The sequence below is a fragment of the Rhinichthys klamathensis genome, unplaced genomic scaffold, assembly GCF_029890125.1.
Source record: "Rhinichthys klamathensis goyatoka isolate OS25496 unplaced genomic scaffold, OSU_Roscu_1.1 h1tg000057l_1, whole genome shotgun sequence".
Lineage (NCBI taxonomy): Eukaryota > Metazoa > Chordata > Actinopteri > Cypriniformes > Leuciscidae > Rhinichthys > Rhinichthys klamathensis.
Window position 1 is genome coordinate 202,416 of NW_026606602.1, and position 18,812 is coordinate 221,227.

Here is an 18,812-nt window from a genome sequence, read left to right on the forward strand (position 1 = left end):
TGAGATGGACAATTAGTAGGGCAAGCGAGTCATGCCCCAGTGGCCTATCGAAGTAGTCGTTCATCCGGATTACTTTGTGTGCTGGCCTTGTTTAAATGCCAATGCTGTTGTTGTCACTGAAGCCAAAGTAATGGGGGCACATGAGCAGATATTTTGAACAGCCCCAGTGGCCTAATGGATAAGGCACTGGCCTCCTAAGCCAGGGATTGTGGGTTCGAGTCCCATCTGGGGTGGTTTACAGCAGAGTGGCGCAGCGGAAGTGTGCTGGGCCCATAACCCAGAGGTCGATGGATTGAAACCATCCTCTGCTAAGACAGCTTTACTCATAAACATACTCTGCTCCTACTTGAAGAAAAGTTGCCTCAGCTGTGTGCTAGAACCTTCTGCATTTTTCACCTGTTCTAATTGATGACAGAAGAGCACTTCAAGTGTGCCTAAACGCATGTCAATTTGAAAACAGTAGAGTATGGCAAGTCTGTTGTCAGGAGCAGAGTGGCGCAGCGGAAGCGTGCTGGGCCCATAACCCAGAGGTCGATGGATCGAAACCATCCTCTGCTAAGACAGCTTTACTTATAAACATACTCTGCTCCTACTTGAAGAAAAGCAGTCACATCTTTGTGCTAAAACCCTTTGTTGTTTTCACCTGATCACATTTATGACAGAGGCACTTTGTGTGCACTTCATGTGTGCCTAAACGCAAGCCCTTTTGAAAACACCTGTGAATGGGAGCTCTTCTATGGCGAGCAGAGTGGCGCAGCGGAAGCGTGCTGGGCCCATAACCCAGAGGTCGATGGATCGAAACCATCCTCTGCTAAGGCTTCTTCAGGTATGTCCATGTTTTATCCCAAATAAAGAGCAACTTCCACATCCCGCTTGTTCATTCAGAAAATCTGTGTGTTTGTGTGTGTATGCCCTGTTCTAACGCCTCATTGACTAAGCCACCTGAATGAGATGGACAATTAGTAGGGCAAGCGAGTCATGCCCCAGTGGCCTATCGAAGTAGTCGTTCATCCGGATTACTTTGTGTGCTGGCCTTGTTTAAATGCCAATGCTGTTGTTGTCACTGAAGCCAAAGTAATGGGGGCACATGAGCAGATATTTTGAACAGCCCCAGTGGCCTAATGGATAAGGCACTGGCCTCCTAAGCCAGGGATTGTGGGTTCGAGTCCCATCTGGGGTGGTTTACAGCAGAGTGGCGCAGCGGAAGTGTGCTGGGCCCATAACCCAGAGGTCGATGGATTGAAACCATCCTCTGCTAAGACAGCTTTACTCATAAACATACTCTGCTCCTACTTGAAGAAAAGCTGTCACATCTTTGTGCTAAAACCCTTTGTTGTTTTCACCTGATCACATTTATGACAGAGGCACTTCGTGTGCACTTCATGTGTGCCTAAACGCAAGCCCTTTTGAAAACACCTGTGAATGGGAGATCTTCAATGGCGAGCAGAGTGGCGCAGTGGAAGCGTGCTGGGCCCATAACCCAGAGGTCGATGGATCGAAACCATCCTCTGCTAAGGCTTCTTCAGGTATGTCCATGTTTTATCCCAAATAAAGAGCAACTTCCACATCCCGCTTGTTCATTCAGAAAATCTGTGTGTTTGTGTGTGTATGCCCTGTTCTAACGCCTCATTGACTAAGCCACCTGAATGAGATGGACAATTAGTAGGGCAAGCGAGTCATGCCCCAGTGGCCTATAGAAGTAGTCGTTCATCCGGATTACTTTGTGTGCTGGCCTTGTTAAGCATACTTGAAGAAGCATGCGGATGAACGACTACTTCGATTGGCCACTGGGGCATGACTCGCTTGCCCTACTAATTGTCCATCTCATTCAGGTGGCTTAGTCAATGAGGCGTTAGAACAGGGCATACACACACAAACACACAGATTTTCTGAATGAACAAGTAGGAGGTATGTCCTCCTACTTGTTCATCATCAGGTATGTCCATGTTTTATCCCAAATAAAGAGCAACTTCCACATCCCGCTTGTTCATTCAGAAAATCTGTGTGTTTGTGTGTGTATGCCCTGTTCTAACGCCTCATTGACTAAGCCACCTGAATGAGATGGACAATTAGTAGGGCAAGCGAGTCATGCCCCAGTGGCCTATCGAAGTAGTCGTTCATCCGGATTACTTTGTGTGCTGGCCTTGTTTAAATGCCAATGCTGTTGTTGTCACTGAAGCCAAAGTAATGGGGAAATATGAGCAGATATTTTGAACAGCCCCAGTGGCCTAATGGATAAGGAACTGGCCTCCTAAGCCAGGGACTGTGGGTTCGAGTCCCATCTGGGGTGGTTTACAGCAGAGTGGCGCAGCGGAAGCGTGCTGGGCCCATAACCCAGAGGTCGATGGATCGAAACCATCCTCTGTTAAGACAGCTTTACTTATAAACATACTCTGCTCCTACTTGAAGAAAAGTTGCCTCAGCTGTGTGCTAGAACCTTCTGCAATTTTCACCTGTTCTAATTGATGACAGAAGAGCACTTCAAGTGTGCCTAAACGCATGTCAATTTGAAAACAGTAGAGTATGGCAAGTCTGTTGTCAGGAGCAGAGTGGCGCAGCGGAAGCGTGCTGGGCCCATAACCCAGAGGTCGATGGATCGAAACCATCCTCTGCTAAGACAGCTTTACTTATAAACATACTCTGCTCCTACTTGAAGAAAAGCTGTCACATCTTTGTGCTAAAACCCTTTGTTGTTTTCACCTGATCACATTTATGACAGAAGCACTTCGTGTGCACTTCATGTGTGCCTAAACGCAAGCCCTTTTGAAAACACCTGTGAATGGGAGCTCTTCTATGGCGAGCAGAGTGGCGCAGCGGAAGCGTGCTGGGCCCATAACCCAGAGGTCGATGGATCGAAAACATCCTCTGCTAAGACAGCTTTACTTATAAACATACTCTGCTCCTACTTGAAGAAAAGCTGTCACATCTTTGTGCTAAAACCCTTTGTTGTTTTCACCTGATCACATTTATGACAGAAGCACTTCGTGTGCACTTCATGTGTGCCTAAACGCAAGCCCTTTTGAAAACACCTGTGAATGGGAGCTCTGCTATGTCGAGCAGAGTAGCGCAGCGGAAGCGTGCTGAGCCCATAACCCAGAGGTCGATGGATCGAAACCATCCTCTGCTAAGGCATCTTCAGGTATGTCCATGTTTTATCCCAAATAAAGAGCAACTTCCACATCCCGCTTGTTCATTCAGAAAATCTGTGTGTTTGTGTGTGTATGCCCTGTTCTAACGCCTCATTGACTAAGCCACCTGAATGAGATGGACAATTAGTAGGGCAAGCGAGTCATGCCCCAGTGGCCTATCGAAGTAGTCGTTCATCCGGATTACTTTGTGTGCTGGCCTTGTTTAAATCGGCATGAAACAGCGCGGATGAACACAGTGCTTTGAGGCGAGTGCTGCTGTCAGTCACCGCGCTGTGTGGATATAATGTCATACAGAATCACAGATTCACTTTTTGAAAGTTTGACCAACATAAGAATTTTTACCGGAAAATGTCTTCTGAACAAGTAAGTAAAATCCATTTTTGTTCTGACCAACTAAGGGGGAAAAAGCATTCGACATGATAAGCTTCGTTAGATTTAATCAACGTGATTTACAGCAACCGTGCAAATTATAGCCTACTTTGTTCTCAAATTGTTCATGTTAACAACATCAGCATTGCGTGACTAATGTTAAATTTAATGTGTTTTATGGTTAGCAGCTACCTGTGTAGTTCAGAATTCATATTCTCCATAATAGCAAAACGAGAAAGGCACAACAAAGGAAACTCCATAACTGTGTGAATTAAGAAAACGTACTGTTACACGATTGAACTATTGAAATGTCTTACTTGTTCAGCAGAAAAAAGCTGTCTCTTCTTCCGTTTTGAACCCCTTCAAAACACGGAGTTCAAGCACTTTTCAAAAGCCCCGCCGATGTTTAAATCCATTGTGTTCGCATGAGACGGTTTCTTTCTCTTTCTCTAGCCACCTTAAATCCGAAGTACGAAGTCTTTTGGGTTTTATAACTGCTGAATCTCCAGTTGACACTGATGATTGTTGTTTGGATCTTTCTGGATGCCATAAGTTTAATTATGTAAAGTGCTGCGAGAAAAGCCTATACATCTAAACATCTCGTCACGCGCAGTATAGCCGGCTATAGCCGAAACTCCTTCTTTATGTGTACGGGTGTGACGTCATGACGCAAAGACATGCTCGAATTTCCCGCGGAAACCCACCAGTACCACTGGAATTAAAATCATTATTACAAGCTAACCGTTGTGAATCTAGCTATGGCAAGCAGATAGTTTTGACCACTGGCAGAATAAGTTTTTTTTAATTTAATTATTTTGGATTATTTTTAACTTAAAAAAGTTACGGACTGGAGCTTTAAATACGTGCTCTGTTCCTACTTGAAGAAAAGTTGCCTCATATCAGCTGTGTGCTAGAACCTTCTGCATTTTTCCCCTGTTCTAATTGATGACAGAAGAGCACTTCAAGTGTGCCTAAACGCATGTCAATTTGAAAACAGTAGAGTATGGCAAGTCTGTTGTCAGGAGCAGAGTGGCGTGTGTGCCTTCATGTGTGTGCACTTCATGTGTGCCTAAACGCAAGCCCTTTTGAAAACAGCTGTGAATGGGAGCTCTTCTATGGCGAGCAGAGTGGCGCAGCGGAAGCGTGCTGGGCCCATAACCCAGAGGTCGATGGATCGAAACCATCCTCTGCTAAGGCTTCTTCAGGTATGTCCATGTTTTATCCCAAATAAAGAGCAACTTCCACATAATTGATGACAGAAGAGCACTTCAAGTGTGCCTAAACGCATGTCAATTTGAAAACAGTAGAGTATGGCAAGTCTGTTGTCAGGAGCAGAGTGGCGCAGCGGAAGCGTGCTGGGCCCATAACCCAGAGGTCGATGGATCGAAACCATCCTCTGCTAAGACAGCTTTACTTATAAACATACTCTGCTCCTACTTGAAGAAAAGCTGTCACATCTTTGTGCTAAAACCCTTTGTTGTTTTCACCTGATCACATTTATGACAGAGGCACTTTGTGTGCACTTCATGTGTGCCTAAACGCGAGCCCTTTTGAAAACACCTGTGAATGGGAGCTCTTCTATGGCGAGCAGAGTGGCGCAGCGGAAGCGTGCTGGGCCCATAACCCAGAGGTCGATGGATCGAAACCATCCTCTGCTAAGGCTTCTTCAGGTATGTCCATGTTTTATCCCAAATAAAGAGCAACTTCCACATCCCGCTTGTTCATTCAGAAAATCTGTGTGTTTGTGTGTGTATGCCCTGTTCTAACGCCTCATTGACTAAGCCACCTGAATGAGATGGACAATTAGTAGGGCAAGCGAGTCATGCCCCAGTGGCCTATCGAAGTAGTCGTTCATCCGGATTACTTTGTGTGCTGGCCTTGTTTAAATGCCAATGCTGTTGTTGTCACTGAAGCCAAAGTAATGGGGGCACATGAGCAGATATTTTGAACAGCCCCAGTGGCCTAATGGATAAGGCACTGGCCTCCTAAGCCAGGGATTGTGGGTTCGAGTCCCATCTGGGGTGGTTTACAGCAGAGTGGCGCAGCGGAAGCGTGCTGGGCCCATAACCCAGAGGTCGATGGATCGAAACCATCTTCTGCTAAGACAGCTTTACTTATAAACATACTCTGCTCCTACTTGAAGAAAAGCTGTCACATCTTTGTGCTAAAACCCTTTCTTGTTTTCACCTGATCACATTTATGACAGAGGCACTTCGTGTGCACTTCATGTGTGCCTAAACGCAAGCCCTTTTGAAAATACCTGTGAATGGGAGCTCTTCTATGGCGAGCAGAGTGGCGCAGCGGAAGCGTGCTGGGCCCATAACCCAGAGGTCGATGGATCGAAACCATCCTCTGCTAAGACATCTTTACTTATAAACATACTCTGCTCCTACTTGAAGAAAAGCTGTCACATCTTTGTGCTAAAACCCTTTGTTTTTTTCACCTGATCACATTTATGACAGAGGCACTTCGTGTGCACTTCATGTGTGCCTAAACGAAAGCCCTTTTAAAAACACCTGTGAATGGGGGCTCTTCTATGGCGAGCAGAGTGGCGCAGCGGAAGCGTGCTGGGCCCATAACCCAGAGGTCGATGGATCGAAACCATCCTCTGCTAAGTGTTCTTCAGGTATGTCCATGTTTTATCCCAAATAAAGAGCAACTTCCACATCAAGTCAAGTCATCTTCATTTATATAGCGCTTTTAACAATGAATTGTTTCAAAGCAGCTTTACAGAGATAAACATATAATTTAAGGTAACAGATTGTTTTGGCGTTATAGCGGTTCTTGAATAATGTTACTTCCAGCTAAAGTTAACTCTGATTGATTCACCTCCGTCGAAATGATCAGACTTTAAACGCGAACCTGTGATTAACGCTGACGGCGTTCACATGCTCATTCAGAATTCTATAGTTATGTGCTTTTTAAAATATGTGCGCAGGTTTGTAATTCATACAACCCAGCCTAAACAAACTACTTTTCTTGCCTATAAATTTTGATACAGAATTTTGTTTTATTTTATCACTTCGGGGTACGCGAGCCGGAATTCACAGCGCTTTATCTGTAGAGTGGGAAAGGAATCCTCCATAGGGAGAGGATAGTGGATACTTCAGCACTGCATTGTCATCGGGTCCAGGCGAATCTCCTTCGTCAGATCTGGACACGGCCTGGATTCGGCAGGCTGCGGGAAAACCTCGGGATAAACAAAGACACTAATATTAGCGTAGATGCCATTCTTCTTATGATGTAGCGAGTACATCAAGATTTAAGGGAAGTGTTCCCAGTTCCGGCTGACCTAATCTATGCAGCCTAACATTGAATTATAGAAGTCTATAATGTATTATGTGTATGCTAGGTCAAAGAGATGTGTTTTTAGTCTAGCTTTGAACTGACAGAGTGTGTCTGCTTCCCGGACAATGGTAGGAAGACTGTTCCAAAGTTTTGGTGCTAAATAGGAAAAGGATCTACCTCCAGCAGTCGATTTAGATATTCTAGGTATTATCAACTGGCCGGAATTTTGAGATCGCAATAGACGTGAAGGACTATAATGCGTTAAGAGCTCGCTCAAGTACTGCGGAGCTAAACCATTTAGTGTTTTGTAGGTAATCAACAATATTTTAAAATTTATACGATGTTTAATAGGGAGCCAATGCAGTGTTGACAGAACCGGGCTAATATGGTCATATTTCCTGGTTCTGGTAAGAACTCGAGCTGCGGCGTTTTGAACTAGCTGTAGTTTGTTTATTAAGCGTGCAGGGCAACCACCCAGTAGAGCATTACAATAATCTAGCCTTGAGGTCATGAACGCATGGACTAATTGTTCCGCATTTCCCAATGAGAGCATATCATTGGGCGTAATTTAGATATATTTTTAAGATGGAAAAATGCAGTTTTACAGATACTAGACACGTGGCTTTCAAAAGAAAGGTTGGTATCAAATAACACACCCAGGTTCCTAACCGACGACGAAGACTTGACAGAGCAGCCATTAAGTGTTAGACAGTATTCTGGGTTATTACGTGTGGAAGTTTTTTGTCCAATAATTAGAATCTCTGTCTTTTCAGAATTTAGTAGTAGGAAATTACTAGTCATCCAATTTTTTATATCAGCTATGCATTCCGTTAATTTTGTGAATTGGTAAGTTTCGTTGGGTTTTGAAGAAATATACAGCTGAGTATCATCGGCATAACAGTGAAAGCTAACTCCATGTTTCCTAGTGATATCTCCTAATGGTAGCATGTACAGAGTGAACAGCAGCGGTCCTAGTACTGAGCCTTGTGGTACGCCATACTGAACTTGTGATCGATAAGACATCTCTTCATTTACTGCTACAAACTGATAACGGTCAGTTAAGTATGATTTAAACCATGCTAATGCAATTCCACTAATGCCAACATAGTTTTCTAGTCTATTTAAAAGAATGTTGTGGTCAATGGTGTCAAATGCAGCACTAAGATCGAGTAACACTAATAGAGAGATACAACCACGATCGGATGATAAGAGCAAATAATTTGTGACTCTAATGAGAGCGGTCTCAGTGCTATGGTACGGTCTAAATCCGGACTGAAAATCCTCGCAGATATCATTTCTTTCTAGAAAGGAACATAGTTGTGAAGATACTGCTTTTTCTAATATCTTTGACAGAAAAGGCAGATTCGAGATCGGCCTGTAATTGACTAATTTTGTAGGATCAAGTTGTGGTTTTTTAACAAGCGGTTTTATCATAGCCAGTTTAAAGGTTTTTGGTACGTATCCTAGAGACAAAGATGAATTAATGATATTAAGAAGAGGATATATGACCTCTGGAAACATCTCTTTCAGTAGCTTAGTCGGTATAGGATCTAACATACAAGTTGTCGATTTAGATGAATTAACGAGTTTGCAGAATTCTTCCTCTCCTATAGCAACAAATAAATCAAATTTTTCCTCAGGGAGACTACAATGCACTGCCTGATGCGATACTGTGGTAGACGGTTGCATAGTTATAATTTTGTCCCTGATATTATCAATTTTATAAGTGAAGAAGTTCATAAAGTCATCACTGCCGTGTTGCTTTGACACTTCTGAGCTTGAAGCTTTCTTTTTCGTTAGTTTAGCCACTGTTTCAAATAAATACCTAGGATTATGTTTATTTTCTTCTAATAGGTTTGAAAAATAAGCAGATCTAGCAGCTTTTAAAGCCTCTCTGTAAGCAATTGAGCTCTCTTTCCACGAAATCCGAAATACCTCTAGTTTAGTTTTCTTCCAGTTGCGCTCCATTTTTCTGGCTGCTCTCTTTAGGGCCTGAGTGTGCTCGCTGTACCACGGCGTTGGACTATTTTCTTTAATCTTCTTTAAGCGCAACGGAGCAACTGCGTCTAAAGTGCTGGAAAAGAGAGAGTTAAACGTTTCTGTTGCAATATCGAGTTCTTCTAAGCTATCTGGGATGCTGAGATGATGAAACTGATTAGGAAGATTATTGATAAAGCAATCTTTAGTGGCAGAAGTTATAGGTCTAACGTATTTATAACACGGAGTCGGCTTTGCAGCCTTGGCTAAATGTAATTTACATGAGACTAGATAATGATCTGAGATGTCATCGCTCTGCTGCAGAATTTCAACAGCATCAACATCTATTCCATGTGATAATATAACATATTAGATATGATTACGACAATGAGTAGGTCCTGACACGTGTTGTTTAACTCCAATTGAGTTTACAATGTCTTTAAATGCCAATCCCAAAGCATCTTTTTCATTATCTACATGTATATTAAAATCACCAACAATTAGTACTTTATCTGCAGCCAATACTAAATCTGATAGAAACATCCCGCTTGTTCATTCAGAAAATCTGTGTGTTTGTGTGTGTATGCCCTGTTCTAATGCCTCATTGACTAAGCCACCTGAATGAGATGGACAATTAGTAGGGCAAGCGAGTCATGCCCCAGTGGCCTATCGAAGTAGTCGTTCATCCGGATAACTTGAAGAAAAGCTGTCACATCTTTGTGCTAAAACCCTTTGTTGTTTTCACCTGATCACATTTATGACAGAGGCACTTCGTGTGCACTTCATGTGTGCCTAAACGCAATCCCTTTTGAAAACACCTGTGAATGGGAGCTCTTCTATGGCGAGCAGAGTGGCGCAGCAGAAGCGTGCTGGGCCCATAACCCAGAGGTCGATGGATCGAAACCATCCTCTGCTAAGGCTTCTTCAGGTATGTCCATGTTTTATCCCAAATAAAGAGCAACTTCCACATCCCGCTTGTTCATTCAGAAAATCTGTGTGTTTGTGTGTGTATGCCCTGTTCTAACGCCTCATTGACTAAGCCACCAGAATGAGATGGACAATTAGTAGGGCAAGCGAGTCATGCCCCAGTGGCCTATCGAAGTAGTCGTTCATCCGGATTACTTTGTGTGCTGGCCTTGTTTAAATGCCAATGCTGTTGTTGTCACTGAAGCCAAAGTAATGGGGGCACATGAGCAGATATTTTGAACAGCTCCAGTGGCCTAATGGATAAGGCACTGGCCTCCTAAGCCAGGGATTGTGGGTTCGAGTCCCATCTGGGGTGGTTTACAGCAGAGTGGCGCAGCGGAAGCGTGCTGGGCCCATAACCCAGAGGTCGATGGATCGAAACCATCCTCTGCTAAGACAGCTTTACTTATAAACATACTCTGCTCCTACTTGAAGAAAAGCTGTCACATCTTTGTGCTAAAACCCTCTGTTGTTTTCACCTGATCACATTTATGACAGAGGCACTTCGTGTGCACTTCATGTGTGCCTAAACGCAAGCCCTTTTGAAAACACCTGTGAATGGGAGCTCTTCTATGGCGAGCAGAGTGGCGCAGCGGAAGCGTGCTGGGCCCATAACCCAGAGGTCGATGGATCGAAACCATCCTCTGCTAAGGCTTCTTCAGGTATGTCCATGTTTTATCCCAAATAAAGAGCAACTTCCACATCCCGCTTGTTCATTCAGAAAATCTGTGTGTTTGTGTGTGTATGCCCCAGGGTGTATTCCAGAAAGCAAGGTTAACTTACCGTCAGATAAACCTTGAACTCTTGGTTGGTTAACCCCAAACTTGCTTACTCTGGGTATGTCGGTTCCAAAACACCTATGTTGAGTTAGTTTAATCAACCTCCTATTGGTAACCCAGAGTTAATGCGCGCGCACGACGAGTACATAAAGACATTTTCAATGGATCGCCGATTTCAGGAGTCACCATGGAAACCAAGGGAGAAGAAAAGCGAGCTACATACGATACTTCGGTGAAACTGAGTTGGAGGTTTTAATGCTTGCTTATGAAGACTATAGCCTAAGCCCATTATAAAAAAAATAATAAATAAAAAAGCAATACTGCTGCATCAGCAAAAGAAAGTTGGCTTGGCAAATAATAATGGACAGAGTAAATGCTTGAGTTTAGAAAATTATAAATGGGGTTTTTTCCCTTTGTGTGTCACAATGAAAGGGGAAAATAGCCTACCCCATTTATAATTTGTGACGCAAAAATTCTTTGGGGGCATGTAGTAAAAATAGACAAGTATTTACTTGTTGGCCTCCATACATTTCTTAATATTACAGTAGTAATGCACATAATTGGCTAGTTATATGTTGGCTTCTCGTTTTGTCAGGTCTGGAGCCAGAAGAAGTGTGAGCCAAGTCAAAATGAAACACAAAAACATTCTCCAGCAAGGTAATATTTTCTAAACTTACTAAACTTGTTACTGACATTTAATACTAATTTAGTATTAAATGTAATTTAGTTTTCTATGTAGCCAATAGAAAGAAGGGAGCTGAGGAGCTGGCACTGTCCCTTAATAAAGGGCCACCTGTGGTCGATGGGATTCCAGGGGGGCAGTTCGTCAGACTCAGCTACCAAGACAAGTGGCTTAGTAAAATGTAGGTGTACCATATTAATACTTATGATTTATTGATGTTTACACTGTTTTTGTCAGTGTTTTAATAAATAAAATCATCAACACTGTCACCATTTTAAAAAGGCATTTTGAATTCATTTTACAGTCATTGATTCACTTGTGCAGTATGCATGCTGCTTTGACTGCATATGCTGTATACTGTAATCTTATTACTAGTACTTAGATGCTCCTAATGTCCTTCTTTATTAGTTGTATTTGCTTAAGAATATACATTGAGAATTGAATATGCATGATTATCATGGTTTAATTATCTTGCAGTTGCTGATGGCCACATTGAATTATTGGATCCTCCTGCAACACCACACTCTGTCACAGTTGTAAGTGATTATTGTCTTTAGGTTTCTGTTTGCTAGACCAAGCATCCTTCCTTATTTTCACTGTAGGATGATGATGAAGAGACCACTTCTGCTGTGACAGAAACAGAAAATGTGGGGAGGCCCATAGAGGTATGATGCATAGAATGCATTCCCCCTATTTTACACAAGAGAATAAATAAATTGTCATTGTCATTTTACAGAATATGGCAGGAGATTTTTAATACAGATGAGGGTCCATCTACCTCCACACAGAATCTTAGCAGTGTAAGAAATGTTCTGCAGTTCTCCTTCCTCATTTAAATATTTGGTCTGTGTTTGTATTACAGACTTTTTCAGTCTTTCTAGTTGCCTGCCAAAAAGCTGTATAAGGTCCACCTTTAAAAGCAAATCAGAAAAAGTGACATGGAGATGGACCTTATACAGCTTCAAATGGAGGAGAAAAGGCTTAACCTAAAAAAGGCCAGACTTGAAATTGAATTGCTGGAGCACTAGCTTAAGGTGGGAAACAGTATGTAAACATTAATCTGTCATTTGTTGTTGAATGAAATCTAAAGCAATAAATACAAATGTCTTTTGTTACAGGAAATAAAGAAACAATGAACAACACTTGACTGTTAACTGGTTTTAATTAAAGTGATTTTGGCAAATCATGTCTTGTACCACCCTGCCATCTCTTTGGTCTACTGGGTTCACTGGGGGTTCCTCTTGGCCACATATTACCTAGTTAGTGGGGACCAGTGATGAGGGTGATTTAATGGTTTAAACACCCAAACATTTAGCATCCAAAAAATCTATTGTCACCTGCACATTGATGCTATGCATTGACTTCCTATTTACATAGTCTCCTTCATTGATGGAAGGAGCTTTAATGTGAATGTGGGTTCCATCAATGCACCCAATCACATTTGGAAACCCTGAAATTGAAAGTTATATAATTAGAAACATTTAAAATTATTGTGACTGTATAAAGTAGGGTTAGATTAAGTAGTGCTATATGTAACTAAAATGGTCAGGGGACGCCATGCTCTGTCACCTCTCTGAAACAAACTAACCCTGGAACATAACCTGCTCCGGAGCAGGTTAAGTTCAGAGAGTGAGTTGCTATGACTACTAACATACCCTGAAAGTTACCACCGTTTTTGGAACCGAAAGTTGAGGTTATACGCTTACTTACTCTTAAACATACCTGGGTATGTAACATAACCTGCTTTCTGGAATACACCCCCGTTCTAACGCCTCATTGACTAAGCCACCTGAATGAGATGGACAATTAGTAGGGCAAGCGAGTCATGCCCCAGTGGCCTATCGAAGTAGTCGTTCATCCGGATTACTTTGTGTGCTGGCCTTGTTTAAATGCCCATGCTGTTGTTGTCACTGAAGCCAAAGTAATGGGGGCACATGAGCAGATATTTTGAACAGCCCCAGTGGCCTAATGGATAAGGCACTGGCCTCCTAAGCCAGGGGTTGTGGGTTCGAGTCCCATCTGGGGTGGTTTACAGCAGAGTGGCGCAGCGGAAGCGTGCTGGGCCCATAACCCAGAGGTCGATGGATCGAAACCATCCTCTGCTAAGACAGCTTTACTTATATACATACTCTGCTCCTACTTGAAGAAAAGCTGTCACATCTTTGTGCTAAAACCCTTTGTTGTTTTCACCTGATCACATTTATGACAGAGGCACTTCATGTGCACTTCATGTGTGCCTAAACGCGAGCCCTTTTGAAAACACCTGTGAATGGGAGCTCTTCTATGGCGAGCAGAGTGGCGCAGCGGAAGCGTGCTGGGCCCATAACCCAGAGGTCGATGGATCGAAACCATCCTCTGCTAAGGCTTCTTCAGGTATGTCCATGTTTTATCCCAAATAAAGAGCAACTTCCACATCCGCTTGTTCATTAAGAAAATCTGTGTGTTTGTGTGTGTATGCCCTGTTCTAACGCCTCATTGACTAAGCCACCTGAATGAGATGGACAATTAGTAGGACAAGCTAGTCATGCCCCAGTGGCCTATCGAAGTAGTCGTTCATCCGGATTACTTTGTGTGCTGGCCTTGTTGATGGATCGAAACCATCCTCTGCTAAGGCTTCTTCAGGTATGTCCATGTTTTATCCCAAATAAAGAGCAACTTCCACATCCGCTTGTTCATTCAGAAAATCTGTGTGTTTGTGTGTGTATGCCCTGTTCTAACGCCTCATTGACTAAGCCACCTGAATGAGATGGACAATTAGTAGGGCAAGCTAGTCATGCCCCAGTGGCCTATCGAAGTAGTCGTTGATCCGGATTACTTTGTGTGCTGGCCTTGTTGATGGATCGAAACCATCCTCTGCTAAGGCTTCTTCAGGTATGTCCATGTTTTATCCCAAATAAAGAGCAACTTCCACATCCCGCTTGTTCATTCAGAAAATCTGTGGGTGCTTCTCAATATCCCTCCTCGTCTCCTCGCTCCTCCGTCCTCCATCCTATGACCCGGAAACCGATCGAGCTCAGCCATCTTGAAGGACATCTCAATTCTCTAATTGCACCGCGAGGAGGCGAGGATCGAGGATCGAGGAGGCTTCCAGAGGAGCTATGAGCGAGGATACACAGGTGTACCCTTTGCGGAAGAGTTTTATCGACTAAACATGACGCACGTATCAATTCTCCTCCCCCTTCACATCTGTCACAATCATTTGAATTTATACTTTACTTTTGTAGTTTACATAAACCACACAACTCACATATTTCAACAAGGTATCTTGCTTTATTATTATTTATTATTAATTTCTTAAATAAACAAACTTTAACAACATAAGGGCAGATCCTTTGAGCACTGCTGATGACGCTGTGAAGTGACGCTCGAGTGATCAAGTATTCCAATGTATAAAAAAGCTTTCAGTCAATTCCTCCGTCCTCATTTTTTTTCCTTGCAGCCTTCCCTCGCGTCCTACAGGGGGTGGAGCTGAGACGCGAGGAAAGGAAGCGAGGATGCACAAATAAGAAATGAGAAGCACCCTGTGTGTTTGTGTGTGTATGCCCTGTTCTAACGCCTCATTGACTAAGCCACCTGAATGAGATGGACAATTAGTAGGGCAAGCGAGTCATGCCCCAGTGGCCTATCGAAGTAGTCGTTCATCCGGATTACTTTGTGTGCTGGCCTTGTTTAAATGCCAATGCTGTTGTTGTCACTGAAGCCAAAGTAATGGGGGCACATGAGCAGATATTTTGAACAGCCCCAGTGGCCTAATGGATAAGGCACTGGCCTCCTAAGCCAGGGATTGTGGGGTGGTTTACAGCAGAGTGGCGCAGCGGAAGCGTGCTGGGCCCATAACCCAGAGGTCGATGGATTGAAACCATCCTCTGCTAAGACAGCTTTACTTATAAACATACTCTGCTCCTACTTGAAGAAAAGTTGCCTCAGCTGTGTGCTAGAACCTTCTGCATTTTTCACCTGTTCTAATTGATGACAGAAGAGCACTTCAAGTGTGCCTAAACGCATGTCAATTTGAAAACAGTAGAGTATGGCAAGTCAAGTTTTCACCTGATCACATTTATGACAGAGGCACTTCGTGTGCACTTCATGTGTGCCTAAACGCAAGCCCTTTTGAAAACACCTGTGAATGGGAGATCTTCTATGGCGAGCAGAGTGGCGCAGCGGAAGCGTGCTGGGCCCATAACCCAGAGGTCGATGGATCGAAACCATCCTCTGCTAAGACAGCTTTACTTATAAACATACTCTGCTCCTACTTGAAGAAAAGCTGTCACATCTTTGTGCTAAAACCCTTTGTTGTTTTCACCTGATCACATTTATGACAGAGGCACTTCGTGTGCACTTCATGTGTATGTGTGCCTAAACGCAAGCCCTTTTGAAAACACCTGTGAATGGGAGCTCTTCTAAGGCGAGCAGAGTGGCGCAGCAGAAGCGTGCTGGGCCCATAACCCAGAGGTCGATGGATCGAAACCATCCTCTGCTAAGACAGCTTTACTTATAAACATACTCTGCTCCTACTTGAAGAAAAGCTGTCACATCTTTGTGCTAAAACCCTTTGTTGTTTTCACCTGATCACATTTATGACAGAGGCACTTCATGTGTGCCTAAACGCAAGCCCTTTTGAAAACACCTGTGAATGGGAGCTCTTCTATGGGGAGCAGAGTGGCGCAGCGGAAGCGTGCTGGGCCCATAACCCAGAGGTCGATGGATCGAAACCATCCTCTGCTAAGGCTTCTTCAGGTATGTCCATGTTTTATCCCAAATAAAGAGCAACTTCCACATCCCGCTTGTTCATTCAGAAAATCTGTGTGTATGCCCTGTTCTAACGCCTCATTGACTAAGCCACCTGAATGAGATGGACAATTAGTAGGGCAAGCGAGTCATGCCCCAGTGGCCTATCGAAGTAGTCGTTCATCCGGATTACTTTGTGTGCTGGCCTTGTTAAACATACTTGAAGAAAAGCTGTCACATCTTTGTGCTAAAACCCTTTGTTGTTTTCACCTGATCACATTTATGACAGAGGCACTTCGTGTGCACTTCATGTGTGCCTAAACGCAAGCCCTTTTGAAAACACCTGTGAATGGGAGCTCTTCTATGGCGAGCAGAGTGGCGCAGCGGAAGCGTGCTGTGCCCATAACCCAGAGGTCGATGAATCGAAACCATCCTCTGCTAAGGCTTCTTCAGGTATGTCCATGTTTTATCCCAAATAAAGAGCAACTTCCACATCCCGCTTGTTCATTCAGAAAATCTGTGTGTTTGTGTGTGTATGCCCAGTTCTAACGCCTCATTGACTAAGCCACCTGAATGAGATGGACAATTAGTAGGGCAAGCGAGTCATGCCCCAGTGGCCTATCGAAGTAGTCGTTCATCCGGATTACTTTGTGTGCTGGCCTTGTTAAACATACTTGAAGAAAAGCTGTCACATCTTTGTGCTAAAACCCTTTGTTGTTTTCACCTGATCACATTTATGACAGAGGCACTTCGTGTGCACTTCATGTGTGCCTAAACGCAAGCCCTTTTGAAAACACCTGTGAATGGGAGCTCTTCTATGGCGAGCAGAGTGGCGCAGCGGAAGCGTGCTGTGCCCATAACCCAGAGGTCGATGGATCGAAACCATCCTCTGCTAAGGCTTCTTCAGGTATGTCCATGTTTTATCCCAAATAAAGAGCAACTTCCACATCCCGCTTGTTCATTCAGAAAATCTGTGTGTTTGTGTGTGTATGCCCTGTTCTAACGCCTCATTGACTAAGCCACCTGAATGAGATGGACAATTAGTAGGGCAAGCGAGTCATGCCCCAGTGGCCTATCGAAGTAGTCGTTCATCCGGATTACTTTGTGTGCTGGCCTTGTTAAACATACTTGAAGAAAAGCTGTCACATCTTTGTGCTAAAACCCTTTGTTGTTTTCACCTGATCACATTTATGACAGAGGCACTTCGTGTGCACTTCATGTGTGCCTAAACGCAAGCCCTTTTGAAAACACCTGTGAATGGGAGCTCTTCTATGGCGAGCAGAGTGGCGCAGCGGAAGCGTGCTGTGCCCATAACCCAGAGGTCGATGGATCGAAACCATCCTCTGCTAAGGCTTCTTCAGGTATGTCCATGTTTTATCCCAAATAAAGAGCAACTTCCACATCCCGCTTGTTCATTCAGAAAATCTGTGTGTTTGTGTGTGTATGCCCTGTTCTAACGCCTCATTGACTAAGCCACCTGAATGAGATGGACAATTAGTAGGGCAAGCGAGTCATGCCCCAGTGGCCTATCGAAGTAGTCGTTCATCCGGATTACTTTGTGTTCTGGCCTTGTTTAAATGCCAATGCTGTTGTTTTCACTGAAGCCAAAGTAATGGGGGCAGATGAGCAGATATTTTGAACAGCCCCAGTGGCCTAATGGAAAGGCACTGGCCTCCTAAGCCAGGGATTGTGGGTTCGAGTCCCATCTGGGGTGGTTTACAGCAGAGTGGCGCAGCGGAAGCGTGCTGGTCCCATAACCCAGAGGTCGATGGATCGAAACCATCCTCTGCTAAGACAGCTTTACTTATAAACATACTCTGCTCCTACTTGAAGAAAAGCTGTCACATCTTTGTGCTAAAACCCTTTGTTGTTTTCACCTGATCACATTTATGACAGAGAAACTTCGTGTGCACTTCATGTGTGCCTAAACGCAAGCCCTTTTGAAAACACCTGTGAATGGGAGATCTTCTATGGCGAGCAGAGTGGCGCAGCGGAAGCGTGCAGGGCCCATAACCCAGAGGTCGATGGATTGAAACCATCCTCTGCTAAGACAGCTTTACTTATAAACATACTCTGCTCCTACTTGAAGAAAAGCTGTCACATCTTTGTGCTAAAACCCTTTGTTGTTTTCACCTGATCACATTTATGACAGAGGCACTTCGTGTGCACTTCATGTGTGCCTAAACGCAAGCCCTTTTGAAAACACCTGTGAATGGGAGCTCTTCTATGGCGAGCAGAGTGGCGCAGCGGAAGCGTGCTGGGCCCATAACCCAGAGGTCGATGGATCGAAACCATCCTCTGCTAAGACAGCTTTACTTATAAACATACTCTGCTCCTACTTGAAGAAAAGCTGTCACATCTTTGTGCTAAAACCCTTTGTTGTTTTCACCTGATCACATTTATGACAGAGGCACTTTGTGTGCACTTCATGTGTGCCTAAACGCGAGCCCTTTTGAAAACACCTGTGAATGGGAGCTCTTCTATGGCGAGCAGAGTGGCGCAGCGGAAGCGTGCTGGGCCCATAACCCAGAGGTCGATGGATCGAAACCATCCTCTGCTAAGGCTTCTTCAGGTATGTCCATGTTTTATCCCAAATAAAGAGCAACTTCCACATCCCGCTTGTTCATTCAGAAAATCTGTGTGTTTGTGTGTGTATGCCCTGTTCTAACGCCTCATTGACTAAGCCACCAGAATGAGATGGACAATTATTAGGGCAAGCGAGTCATGCCCCAGTGGCCTATCGAAGTAGTCGTTCATCCGGATAACTTGAAGAAAAGCTGTCACATCTTTGTGCTAAAACCCTTTGTTGTTTTCACCTGATCACATATGACAGAGGCACTTCGTGTGCGCCTAAACGCAAGCCCTTTTGAAAAC

At 43.9% G+C, this 18,812-nt stretch overlaps 7 non-coding genes across 7 annotated transcripts; all 7 read left to right on the forward strand.

The window, feature by feature from the left end:
• Positions 1-160: 160 nt before the first annotated feature.
• Positions 161-233, forward strand: trnar-ccu (transfer RNA arginine (anticodon CCU)). The gene has a single exon. It is a non-coding gene; the product is annotated as a tRNA-Arg (tRNA).
• Positions 234-1,107: 874 nt separating this feature from the next.
• Positions 1,108-1,180, forward strand: trnar-ccu (transfer RNA arginine (anticodon CCU)). The gene has a single exon. It is a non-coding gene; the product is annotated as a tRNA-Arg (tRNA).
• Positions 1,181-2,217: 1,037 nt separating this feature from the next.
• Positions 2,218-2,290, forward strand: trnar-ccu (transfer RNA arginine (anticodon CCU)). The gene has a single exon. It is a non-coding gene; the product is annotated as a tRNA-Arg (tRNA).
• A 3,179-nt stretch (positions 2,291-5,469) lies between these two features.
• trnar-ccu (transfer RNA arginine (anticodon CCU)) lies at positions 5,470-5,542 on the forward strand. Its single transcript has one exon. It is a non-coding gene; the product is annotated as a tRNA-Arg (tRNA).
• Positions 5,543-9,992: 4,450 nt separating this feature from the next.
• Positions 9,993-10,065, forward strand: trnar-ccu (transfer RNA arginine (anticodon CCU)). Its single transcript has one exon. It is a non-coding gene; the product is annotated as a tRNA-Arg (tRNA).
• Positions 10,066-13,164: 3,099 nt separating this feature from the next.
• On the forward strand, positions 13,165-13,237 carry trnar-ccu (transfer RNA arginine (anticodon CCU)). Its single transcript has one exon. It is a non-coding gene; the product is annotated as a tRNA-Arg (tRNA).
• Positions 13,238-17,580: 4,343 nt separating this feature from the next.
• On the forward strand, positions 17,581-17,652 carry trnar-ccu (transfer RNA arginine (anticodon CCU)). The gene has a single exon. It is a non-coding gene; the product is annotated as a tRNA-Arg (tRNA).
• The last annotated feature ends 1,160 nt before the right edge of the window (positions 17,653-18,812 follow it).